The sequence below is a fragment of the Balaenoptera borealis genome (genome assembly GCF_965194805.1).
Source record: "Balaenoptera borealis genome assembly, chromosome: 8".
NCBI classification, from domain to species: Eukaryota; Metazoa; Chordata; class Mammalia; order Artiodactyla; family Balaenopteridae; genus Balaenoptera; species Balaenoptera borealis.
The window spans coordinates 81,526,863-81,540,333 of NC_138865.1; the positions used below are offsets into that span (position 1 = coordinate 81,526,863).

Sequence of the window (13,471 nt, forward strand, 5' to 3'; positions counted from 1 at the left end):
AGCATAGTCATCCCTTGACTTTCATGGGAGTTGCATTGTTGGAGAATTCAAGGTAAATTAACACTGTATGAAAATTCTTTGTGTTTATTGGTTAATTTCTGGGCTTAGATAACTTCAAAAAATGTTTTTACCACATGTCTGGTAAGAAATTGGGAAGTCATGTTGGATAAGAAACTTTTCTTCATGTGTGAAGCATTCCACGACCTGCAGAATGTCCAACATCTTGAGCCTCTGGCCACTAAATGCTAATAGTACCTTGTAATCATTATTGTCATAATGATGTCCCCACAAATAGTCAAAATCCTCTGCTGAGAACCACTGCTATGTACTCTCAGAATTGCTGCTTCACATATTTTGAGGATTTTTAGGCATATATACATTTATTTTATAGTTATGCAATGTACCTCTTTATCTCTGATCATACTGTTTGCCTTAAAGTTTATTTTATGTAAAAGCATTAAATATAGGTCAGCTTTATATACTTCCTGTTTGCATCATATATTTTTCTGTGTGTTTACCTAAACATTTTCTTTGCATTCAGTTAGATCTTGCTTTTATATCTATTCTGATAATCTCTTTCTTTTAATGGCAAAATTTAGTCTACTAACATTTGTTTTCAATTTGTTATCTATATTTCTCATCCTTTGTTTTCATTTCCTACATTCCTATGAATATTTTATAGAATTCTATTCTAATTTTTTATGGACTGCTTAGTTCTAGCTCTTTGAATACATTATTAACTCCTCAATTTTTTCTTTAAAGTCATATATATTTTAAATAAATTGTGAGAGAAAAAGTCTTTTATAATTACCCATGCTTTTGTAATCATTTGTTTAAACATTGATTGCCATTTTGGATGATTTTTATTCATTCCTGAAGATCTGAATTTCCCTCTGATATAATTTCTCTTCAGTCTGAAAAACTTTTTTTTTTTTTTGCAGCATTGTCTTGTCAGGACAAATTCTCTTAGCGTTCCTTTATTTGACTTGATATGTCCAGGTATGTGTTCTTGGAATTAAGTCAATTTGAAGTTTGCTAAGTTTTTTTAATCTATAAATGTATATCTTTCACCAAATCGGGAAGTTTTCAGTCATTATGTGCCCAAATACCTCTTCTGCCCCATTTTCTCTTCTGGGATAAACAGCTGTATATAAGACCTTTTGCAAATGTCCCATAGATCTCTGAGGCTCTTTTTACTTTTTTTCTGGGCTTTTTCTGTCTCTTCTCCAAATGTAATATTTTCTATCGATCTGTTTTTAAGATCATCAAGTCTTCCTTCGTCATCTTGTATTCTGCTATTATATACTCCAGTGAATTTTTAATTTGAGATTTTATATTTTTAGTTTAAAGTTTCCCTTTGGTTCTTTATTTTTTTTCATTTTTCCTACTTATGTGCTGTTTCTATTTTTCCATTCAACAGAAGTGTTTTTGTTTTTGTTTTTTTAACCTCACTGATCATAGTTAAAATAATGACTCTAAAGTCCTTGTCTAACGGGTCCAGCGTCTGGGTCATCTCAGGGTTAGTGAAACGGTGGGTAATCCTTAGTCAAATCCATTTCACCGGCCTTAACTAATCAAGGTCCTCTACAAAAGACCTGCATGTCCTCCAAGTGGCATGTAGCCTAAACAATAAGATGTTTGCCTGCATTGTTTTATAGGAACTTGGAGTCAGCTGTGTCTAGTTCGAACTGAGCCAGTTAAGACTGGATAGGACCACTGACTTTCCAGCTGGGCATGTGTGAGTGTCTGCTTGGTGACTTTTTGACATCAGAAGGCCAAAAGTCCACCCTCAGATCATGCTAAGTGCTTCCATTTTTTGAACCTACAGAGGTCTGTAGCTTAGCTACACTCGTGCAGAACAATTACTGCACCTTTTCGTAATCACCGTTCCTCAGGCCTCAGATTGCTATACTTCTTTATTCTTTATCCCATAAATACCCCAAGCCCTTTGTCTTCGGGGAGGCGAGTCTGAGACTTGTTCTTCTATCTCCTCTCTTGGCTGCCTTGTGAATAAACCCTTTCTTTGCTGCAAACCTTGGCGCCTCAGTGTTTGGCTTGCTGTGCATCAGGCAAAACAAACCTGGTTCGGTAACATTAGCGTTTATCAATTGTCTTTTCCTTTGAGAACGAGTTACATTTTCCTGGCTCTTGGTGTGTCAGCTAATTTTGGGGTTATATACTGGATATTATAAATGTTGTGTTGTGGATTATTTGGATTGTTATATTGCTTCAACAAATGTTGATAGTTTTGTTTCGTTCAGACAGTTAATTCAGATAGATGAAAATTGCTGACCATCACTACCTGTGGTGGGCAGTGGTTCAGCTCTGAGTTCAGTTATTTAAGCCTCAGGTCTTCGTTGCTTTTATTCATCCCTGTGCAAGCCTGATTCAGGGTCAGCCAGTGATTTCCTTCTCTGCCTCTCTCCACTCTGGGGTTCCTTTATCACTCTCTAGTAGTTGTTGTTACTCTCAGCCTCCTTTCTCTGATTCCTCTGGGTTAAAAGATGATTAGTTTTTTTAATCATAATTTTAACCATCACTTCAACTGTGGCTGACCTCAGGGTAAAGCTGCAACAAAACAAGGAACTCTATACAGTTGCTCCAAATTTCAACTCTCCCCCCCAGATATGCCTGCTTATTAGTCTCCAGATCCCTCTAGATCTTTCCATTAGGTTTGGGGGGGGGGGTTGTTTTGCTTTTTGGGTTTTTTTTGCATTTTGGCCAGGGATGATGACTGTTCTTTGTGAGAGGACTGGTTTCTTAAAAGCTCACTCTTCCATATCAGAAGCATATTAATTTTCTTTTCAGGAAAAAAAAAAAAAAGTCTTACAGAGGTATTAAAATAAATAACTGCTAGTTAAGCTCTATCTTATTTTACATGAACTTGAAGTCATCAAGCACAATTCGTGATATGTGTTCTGATTACATAGGTATTAGACTGTCTTTTGCTCTAGAAATTCAACAGTTTCTACATCTGTAATAGTTCAGACCTCTGGATAGAAGAATGCTTGTTTAAAGCTACTACCGTGTCTCTGTTAAAAGTGGGAAGATTCTGTGATAATTTTGCAAATGGATGAAAATACTAGTGGGCTTTCTTTGAACTCACCCTGGGTGTTAATTGCCCCTATCTCTGAAGGCAGCAGGGAAGAGGGAAGTTGGCAAGGAAGAGTAAGAGTGGCCAACGTTGCCTTCTCTTTTCTCTGTGCTCTAGTGAAAAGGGGATGAAACATCACAGAGAGATGAAAATCTTTTGGTTTGCCCTGAATCAGGCCAGCCCGCTTGATGACTCAGGGAAGGCATTGACGGGTACAATGTTAGAAGAAGAAAGTAACAGCAAGGGCAGGTTATGAACATATTGCTCTGCCTGTAAAATAGCTACTTGCCTACTTGCCTGGTACAAAGAATGATTTATCCAGGGAAGAACGCCCTGTAGGGAAGTGGATCAAAGGAGGAAACCAAGAAGTGAGATGAACTGGAGAAGGACTTTTCAAACTTTAATATGCAAGCCAATTTCCTGGGGGACCTTGTTCAACTGCAGGTTTAGGCTCAGGAGTTCTGGGTAGCCCTGAGATTCTGCATTTCTAACAAGCTCAGGGGTGATGCCGACATTGCTCTAAGTAGCAACAAGCCAGAGGCTTTCTTATAGCGGCATTTTACCTAGAGCTGACCCTGGTGCCAGGTGAGAAGAGTTAAATGATGATTTCATTTATTTTACTGCCAGGAAAAATTCCATGGGGGAAAGCAGAAATATTTTTGCTTGGGTTGGTCAATTTTTGTGCATATTCAAAGTCTGATGTTAATTTATTACCAAGGATAGCACTTATTAAGCTCCCACTCATTCTGACTGCTGTGCAACAACACAGCTTGTTATGTGTTGTGAGGTTTCAACAGCTGTGTTATCGATGCTAATGCAATTTCCCTCACTAATAATTATTATTAGCTACTATTTTAAATTTGAGACTACTTTACCCTGGTATTCTTTTTGGTGCATTTCATACCGTACTTCAAATCTTTGGGTTTTTTGTTTTCCCTGTGTGTTAAGAAATGAGCATCTATTCCTATTTGTAATTAAGCATGAGTTTTTATGTTATATTTTACTCTAGTTTTTAATATTTATGATTAATAAACACAGAGAAAAATTAAATAGCTTATTCTTTGCTTTGTAGCTGTATTCTCTGAAACACAAATTGAGACTGGTAGAAAGACAAAGGATTGTCATGCCTTATCTGGGTTTGGAGAGCCAGGACACCAAAATGTTAGAATATTAGGAATCAGAGTATTATGATGGTTTAGTATGGTGATGGAAAATAATATTAGAGAAGTATATCCAGGGAAATTTGTTAAATATGATTGGCTAATTTTTAAAATATGATGTCAAAAATAGTCTTGAAAAATTTATCTGACACTCCCTGCATTTCAGTCACCCCGATCTTAGCATTGTCCAAACAGAACTCTTTCCCAATTACTTTGTCTTTGCTATTTTGCCCTGAAAAATTAGCTGCACATTGAGGATTTATAACTCTCATTCAACAAATATTCTATTATTTCTATAATGCATTGTTGAGAGGCACAGATGAAGAAGTACATTTTAATTCAGTAGACAAGAAAGACCTATTCTCAAAAAGCAAAAGACAAAAGAAAATTAAATAAACCACATAAATGAGAGGCAAAGTAATTTGGTGATTCAAAAGAGATGGACAAAGCCACATTCCTTTGAAAACTTTAGGGGAGCTCATAGGAAAAGAGAATCACAAAACCTGATCTTGAAGGATTGGTAAGTTTTTAATAAGCATACAGGGCTGTCCATGCTTGGAGACCTTCCTCTCAGAGGCTCACATGATCATAGACTTAGCGATAGGAGAGTATAGCATGTTTAGAGAATAAATGCTGTAAATCAGTTATAAGTAAGCTGAGTCTCACCCTGGTCAAATCTCAGCTTCAGTTCTTTACACCATTGAGGTATACTAATGTTATTTTCACACAGATTTAGGTTGGTGTTTGGATTAGCTACTACTGTGAAATAAACTACCTCTAATAGCTTAAGAGAGCAACCCCACTTATTTTCGCCTCATGATTCTCTGGGTTGACTGGGTGGATTTTCTGCTGTGTCATATGATGGAAGTCAGAAGTCGGCTGGGACTGAAGTCATATATAATCTTGACAAGGATGCTGCCATAGCTAGTACTCTCTCCCTCTTCATGTGGCCTCTCCCTATGGTTTCTCCAGGTGTGGACTGGCCTTCAGGAAAGCAGGACTTATTACATGGTGATTCAGTGTTCCCAAAAGTGAGGATTCCAAGAGAAAGGAAGTGAAATCTGCCTGTCCTCTTAAAATCTAGTCCTGGAATTGGCACCCCTGCCATATTCTGTTGGTTAATATGTGTCCCAAAGCCAGCAAGCTTAGTTTCAATGTGGGAGGGGAGTATATAGTAAGGAATATCAGATGATGTGGTTCATTTGGGACCATCTTTGGACACTAGCTACCCCAGTAAGTAATATTGAAGGTTTAAGTTATGAAATGTCCATGGAAATTTAAACAGGAAAACACCATTTTGCCTTGGTAGAACCATTTCATGGTTGCATTAAGACTTGGCGATCAGTTTGGCAGTGGAATGTAGGGAAGAGAATATTAGGACAAAGCTAAGATTTGAGCCTGCGTAGCTATAAAAATTATGGTGTAGTAGTAATGACTATTTATACAAAGACTTAAGGTAACTTATTCATAGAAAAACAGTGTCAAGAAGCAGATCTTCAGTGTAAGATTATGAACTTTGCTGAATCTAGGTTACCAGCAGAACACTCATGATATGGAAAGGCAAGTACGCAAGTGTGCCATTCGTAGTGAGGTTAGAGCAGGAGATACAAATGTGAAAGTTATGTCAACAAAGGTGATAGGGGATAAGCGTTCTGGTGCATACAGCTGAGACACTGGTGAAGGAAAGACATCCAAAGGCTGGATTTGGGAACCTTTTGGAAAACTCTTTTTATGATAGAGGGAAAAAATGAGGCAGAATGGGGAGAGTGGTAGTGAGGTAAGAGATGCATAACAAGTTAGATCAATATCATAGTGGCCCAAAGAGTGTTTAACAATGCTAATTGCTCCAGAAAGTTGGAAGAACACTAAGCCTGGGAAATGTTGTTTGAATAGTAATTGAAAGGACAGAAATGAAGGCAGTGATCCTTCCAGGGAATCTCTCAGCAAATGTTCTCTAACTTCAAGAGATGCTGGAAAAATACATGTATGGTGCTTTTTGCCTCTCTAGAGGGAAGCAAACTCTAGCAGCATAGAAGGCAGAGGAAGAGCTATTGGGTCAGCAACCAACAATGCTTGCCATACTTCAAAATCTTTATGTATTTTACTTCTTTTTCTTGTTTTGTTTTTCCGGCTAAAATTTTCAGTACATTGCTGAATAGAAGTAGTAAGATCTTGCATTCATGGTTTTTAACTGGACTTGAAAGTTTCTAATATTTTACATTTGAGTATGAAATTTACTGTAAGTTTTCGGATGATAACTTTTATTGGTTAAGAATAGTAGTTAAGAAAATTCAATTTACTCTCTGCATTACATTTTCTGCTTCTATTGAGATGATGATATGTCGTTCTTCCTTTAATTTATTAATGTAGCAGATTATACTGATAGTTCTCAGGGTAAAACCATCCTTGAACTCCTTGAAAATTACTTGACTTCCAGGGAAAAAGCTCAAATTGGTTATGATTGTTACTATTGTTTGTTATGCATTGATGGCCTTATCAAATTTTGTCTGTGATTTATTTATTTTAAATTTATTTAATTTAATTACAATTTACTTAAAATTTAAATTAATATATTATTTGAAATTTGTCTGCTGTGGTCCTTTCTCATAGTGTTCTTGTCAGATAATAGTATTAACAGTTTAATAGTGTCATAAAATGAGTTGAAAACCTGTTCCTCTATTTGGTTTTCCTTGAACTTTGCATTAGAGGAGAATGATCTGGTTTCAGAAGGCTGGTTGTAATGTTCATTTGAATCTTGTAGGCTTAAAAAAAATAGTCTTTTGTACATTTAAAATTGGTACTACATCCAGAGATTTGTCCATTCTTCATTTTTGATTGTGTTTGTGTGTGTATCTTCACTTTACTGTTTTTTTCCAAAAAAAAAAATGCCCTTAATTTTAAAAATTCTTACATCATGTCTTTGGTAGGCAGAATACTGGCACTTCCACTTCCAAAGAGGTCCACTGCCTAATCCTTAGAACCTGTTAGTTTGTTTTGTTGCATGACAAGGGGCAATTAAGATTGTAGACGGAATTAAGGATTCTAGGCATCTGACTTTAAAATAAGGGCTTTATCATGGATTATCTGGGTGGTCCCAGTATAATCAGCAGGATTCTTAAAAGTGTCAGCGTGATGCAGTATGAGAAAGAGTTAACTGACCATTGGCTTTGAAGATGGAAGGAGGCTACAAGCCAAGGAAGGTTGATGGCCTCTAGAAGCTGGAGAAAGCAAGGAAATGGATTCTCCCCTAGAACCTCTACAAGGAATGCAGCTCTGCTGACACCTGGGTTTTAGCTCATTGAAACACACTTCAGACTTTTGACCCCTCCCAAATTGTAAGGTAATACATATGTATTATTTTAAGTTACTAAATTTGTGGAAATTTCTTATAGCAGCAATAGAAATTTGCTCTTTTGATATCTGGAATGTGAAACCTTATAATGTGACCTTAAAATGTGAAAGTTCCTTTGGAATTAGACAGTGAGCAGCGGAGGAAAGAATTTTGAGGAGCCCGATAGAACAAGCCCAGACAGCCTTAAAGAGACTGCTAGTGGAAATATGGATGTTAACCACTGTGTTACTGAGGGCTCAGAAAGAAGTGAAGAGCATGGTAGAGAAAACATTTATTGTTTTAGAGAAAACCTAAGTCCTCATGAACAGACTTTATAGAAATATGACATGAAAGGCTCTGCCAGTGGGGATTCAGATGAAAATGAAATGAGCATGTTATTGGAAATTGGAAGAAAATGGTAGAAAGTTAGCTGAATTGTGTCCTGCAGTTATGTGAAAAGCAAAGCTTGTAAATGATGAAGCTGGATATTTAGCCTGTGATTTCCAAGCAAAGGGTTGAAAGTGTGGCCTAGTTTCTTCTTATTGCTTATAATAAAATGCAAGAGGAATGAGTTATATCGAGGAAGAACTGTTAATCAAAAAGACACCAGGACTTCATGATTTGAGACATTCTCAGTCTGTTGCAGGCTGAAAAAGACGCTAACATGAGGATATTCACCCTAAGGAAAGTGTTCTCTGAAGAGAAAGCCAAAAGCGTGTCTGGACAAACTTTTGCCAGTGCCTTAGAATGATCAAAAGGTCAGAGTACTTTTGGACAGAGGACTTTTTTTTTTATCATTATGTCATGGCTTTATCCATAAAAGTGCTTATTTCCTTAGTCCTTTGTCCGGTATTATGTCTTTTGGATAGGTTTTATATAGTACTTTTTGCTTATCCCTTTACACTGAAAGTGTCTTGAGTTTTGTTTGAGGCGTCACTTTTAAAATATATAGGGGCTGCGGCGGGCACTGGAGCGCGGTTGGGGCTTGGCGGTGCGAAGGGCGGCCGAGCTGGAGTGGGGGCGGGGTTCAGGCCCCTATCCCGGCCAGAGGCAGCTGCTGCCGTGGCTTGTTCGAGACTGGCCCTCGTGCGCTTACGGCGCCTGCGAGTCCCCAGAGAGGCCGCTGTGGTGTTGCCGGCCACTGTCCTGAGGCCGCCGCGCACTCTGTGAGGATGGCAGGGAGTCCTCGCCCTTCCACTGTATCAGGTCAGGAAAGTGATCAGAGCGGCTAGCGAGTGCCTCGAGAACGGAGAGCCGGCGGGAGGCGGCGCTAGGAGGCACATCCACATCTGCTTCCTCCCTAAAAAACAGTTGCGCCTAAATCTGGCGTTGTGCCCGTCCCTGCACTGAGCCAAAGGACATCGCTGTGAAGTTCCGGTCCTGGTTCCTAGGAACAAAGCCGATCTTGTGAGATAAAGAGGAATCCCACCGGGAAGATGGCTCATCTGAGTGGAGCCCTCCCACCAGGGCTGCAGAACAGAGGAGGATCAAGGCCAAGAAAGAGCAGACGCTAGATTTGCGTAGCTGATTGCACCATGTGATCCTCGTGCTCCGCAAGCCACCCGTCAGACTGTGAGAACCTGAGGTTTGAGCCAGGTTTCAGGAGAGCCCAAACTTTGTAGTTCTCTGCATGTTTCCTCGATCCACAGAAAATGAACAGATCTCAGGGGCCAGTGTCATTTGAGGATGTGACCATGGGCTTCACTCAGGAGGAGTGGCAGCACCTGGACCCTGCTCAGAGAACCCTGTACAGGGACGTGATGCTGGAGAACTACAGCCACCTCATCTCAGTGGGGTACTGTGTTACCAAACCAGAGGTGATTTTCAAATTGCAGCAAGGAGAAGAGCCATGGATGTGAGAGGAAGAGTCCCAAAGTCAGAGCCACCCAGACTTCTTCATAGTTGACCTGATGGAGAAGAGCCAGGAAAAGGAAGACCAGCATTGGTGGAAAGTTGGTTTTGTCAACAACAAAACACCGACTGAAGAGAGAAATAGTGTATTAGGAAAAACATTTTCTCTGGATACAAACTTTATTTTATGAGGAAAAATACCTCGTAAATATGACTCATATGGAATGAATTTGGATTCTCTTTCAGAATTAATCATTAGTAATAGACACTCCTTTGTAAGGCATCTTGATGAGTTTAATACACATGGGAAATTACTCCTCTGTACAAAGCACAAGAATTCTCATTCTAGAGAGAAATCTTTAGCATATGATAGAACTGGAAAAGCCATGAGTCAAAATGAGGACTTATTTCAGCATCAAGATACTCAAACTCTGAAGCTTTCTTTTGAATATACTGAATGTGGGAAAGCCTTCAATGAGGGGGCAACTTTCATTACCCATAAGAGAGCAAGCTCATGGGAGAAGCCCTATGGATGTAATGAACATGTCAAAGCCTTTTCTGATAGACCAACATTCAGTGTTCATCAGGGAACTCATATAAGGGAGAATCACTATGAATTGAATGACTGTGGGAGGTGGTCTGTTCGTGAGAAGTCAACTTTAAATAAGCACCATGGAGTTATCATGGGGAAGAGATAATATGAGTGTGTTGAAAGTGAGAATAGTTTCAGCAAGAAGTCACTCCTTCAGCGAATTTATAAAGGAGAGAAAACCTTTGACTGTTATGAAGATTGGGAAGTATTCTGCAAGAAGCCAAATTTCATTCAGCATCAAGAAACACATATAGGGAAAAAAGTATATAAAGTTAATCAGTGTGCTACTGCATTTTGCAAGAAGCCAAAGCTTCCTACATATCAGACAACAGATATAAGAGAAAAACTCTATGAGTATAGTGAATGTGGGAAAACCTTCAGCCATAAATCATCTCTCATCCTACATCAGAGGATACACAGAGGGGAGAAACCCTATGAATGCACCAACTGTGGGAAAACCTTTGGGTATAGGTCAGGCCTCACAGTACATCAGAGAACACACACAGGGGAGAAACCCTATGAATGTAATGAATGTGGAAAAAATTTCTGTGAGAAGTCAAATCTCCGTGTAATGAATGTCAGAAAACCTTCAGTGATAGGTCAGCTCTCACAGTACATAAGAGAATACATACTGGGGAGAAACCCTATGAATGTAAGGAATGTGGGAAAACTTTCTCCCAGAAGCCAAACTTCATTAATCATCAGAGGACTTACACAGGAGAGAAACCCTATGGATGTCACAAATGTGGAAAATCCTTCTCTGTGAAGTCAAAACTGAGAGAGCATCAGAAAACACACACAGGGGAGAAGCCTTATAAATGTAATGAGTGTGGGAAAACTTTCTACCATAAGTCATCCCTCACAGTACATCAGAGCACCTACACAGGGGAGAAACCCTATGAATGTAACCAATGTGGGAAAACCTTCTATCAGAGTCATTCCTCATAACACATCAGAGAACACACTAGGGAGAAACACTACAGGTGTAATGGAACCTTCCACCAGCATCTCAACTTCACTAAACAGCAGAGAAACAGCACTAAGAAGAAACCCCTGTCAACATCCTGAAACCTTCACCCTCTTTTAGGACTCACTGCATAGCAGAGACAACCTGGGGCTGAGGTGGGGGACCCAATATATATGAGAAATCTTTTGCCTAGAAGTGATATTTCATTGAGTAGCAAATAATTAATATTTGATAACTTTATTAATATCTTGAAGATGTTACAGTGTCAAAAAATGTTTAAAAAGGAGACCTTTTCTTTTGCAGAATATGTATAAGTATGCTATATAGAGAAACTTTTCATGATAGGTTTGCTTCCTGGAACACAACATTATAGTAGGAAGTATATATATATTTGCTTAATAACTCAAAGTTTTTATTTCATAATTTTAATATGAATATGAAATGTATAAGTTGTCCCATACTTAATACCTGTGTATTTTTTTGTTTTAATTGAAATTTTTATTGAGATAATTGTAGATTGTAAGATGCAGTTGTAAGAAGTAATACAGAGAGACCCCTTGTACCCTGTACCCAGTTTCCCCCAGTGGTAACATCTTGTAAAAATATAGTACAGATATCAGCCAGGATAATGATATTATTGATATAATCCACCAATTAGTTCAGAGTTTCTCAATTTTATTTCTACTCACTTTTGAGTATGTGTGTTTAGTTCTGTGCAATTTTATCACATGTGTAGGTTTATGTATCCATCATTGGCTGTGGCATCTGTTGACTGTGGTATCTACGACCACAGATATTTCATGATATTCAGGGGTTATTAGTTTCTCCGGTATTGTTATTATGTTTTTCAAAAGAGTCTCTATATTTTAGAGATAGAAAAATAACATATGCTAGAGCATTCAGATAATTGAAATATAGGCAACAATACCATGAGCTTGGAGATAAATATGTATTTAATTGGATCACCTGTTCTTTCATTTCCAGGATTTGTTTATATAACTTGTATATTTATTTGTTGACTACATTAGGTTACAAATACTTTCTCCTAGACTGTGGCATATCTTTTAATTTTATTTATGCTATATTTACTGTATAGAAGTTTTAAGTTTTGATGCAAATATATCAATCTTTCCTTAGGTCTTTTTTGCTTTTTGTTTAAGAAACTCTTTTCTAGACTGAGGTTACAAAGATATTCTTCCAAAAGGCTGAAGTTTTGCTTTTCGTGTTTATATTTTTAATCTATCTGGAATTTTTTTAATGGTATAAATTAATGATTTACTTTCATTTTTTTTTTGCAAATGGAAAAGTCAGTTGTCTCAGGGCCACTTTTGAAGGTCTGTATATTCATTTCCGAGGGCTGCAGTAGCAAAGTACCACAAACTGGGTGGCTTAAAATAATAGGAATTATTCTTCCAGTTCTGGTGGCTAGAAGTCTGAAATCAAGATGTCAGCAGGGCCATGCAGTCTCTGAAGGCTCTAGGGGAGAATCTCTTCCATGTCTTTCTCTCAGCTTCTGGTGGTGGCTCTCCATCCTTGGTGTTCCTTGGCTTACAGCTGCATAACTCCAATCTCTGTCTCCACTGACACATGCATTCTCCCTTCCTGTGTCTGGGTCTCTGTGCCTCTTTTGGAGCCAGCAAGGCCATGGCCCTTAACTGCCTGCTTGCCCAGACCCTTAGGTGCAGCCTAGTTGCCTCAAACCTAGCTCCTGCCGGTGCACAGCACGCGCTGGTGGAAATGAGCAGAACCCTGCACCCACCCCCATCCCCTGCCAAGGACAAAGTCCCCTCCATATCCCCTGCCTCTTGTTTATAAAAAAGTACTAGATCTATGGCTAGCACAGTTTCAAGAACTTGGCCTTAAGAGAATGGGATTAACACTGTTGCTTATAATAATCTATATCTTTGTGGGCATAAAAATAATTGTAGCTTGTTCTGCCCATATATGTAAATGGGCAACTACAGTTGTCAGCGAAGAGATGCTACAGACCCATGTCAACATCTTCCAGTCTAAGAATATGGTGCCCTATGTCAGCATGAAGTTACAGAAGACAGACCTTTGACCATAATCCAATAAAAATGGAATGATGTTCTGACAAGTGGGGATTTGTAAGCAGCTTTTGGCAGGAAAAAGCTCCTTGTAGGAAAGAGCTCTCTGCAGGAGGCCTCTTTTGTCTTGTCACTAACCTTAAACCAGGTGCCCCCATGCTCTACTCAGCTCTGGCCCTAGCACACTTTCAAATCTTTTGATCACATAATACCTTGCCTAATCTGTTGGTTCTTTCCATAAATCAAAGAAGCAGAAATAAAGAATAAGTAATTAACAGATGACCCGATCTCTTCCCTAGCTTCCCCTTCAGTAATCTCGTGAACAAACTGTGTGAACAATATGGTATTGAAAGAAAGATCACAAGAAGTCAACAAGCCTGCATGACAAGCCTGCATGCAGTGGGGGATGGCGATGACTCTGACCTCCT

General features: G+C 38.7%; 1 pseudogene across 1 annotated transcript in view; it reads left to right on the forward strand.

Moving 5' to 3' along the window:
* Positions 1-10,593, forward strand: part of LOC309633095 (putative zinc finger protein 487 pseudogene) — a 276,450-nt pseudogene extending 265,857 nt beyond the window's left edge. Inside the window, exon 2 of the transcript XR_014249587.1 lies at positions 1-10,593. This exon is cut by the window's left edge and continues 27,876 nt beyond it. The product of XR_014249587.1 is annotated as a putative zinc finger protein 487 pseudogene (transcript).
* The last annotated feature ends 2,878 nt before the right edge of the window (positions 10,594-13,471 follow it).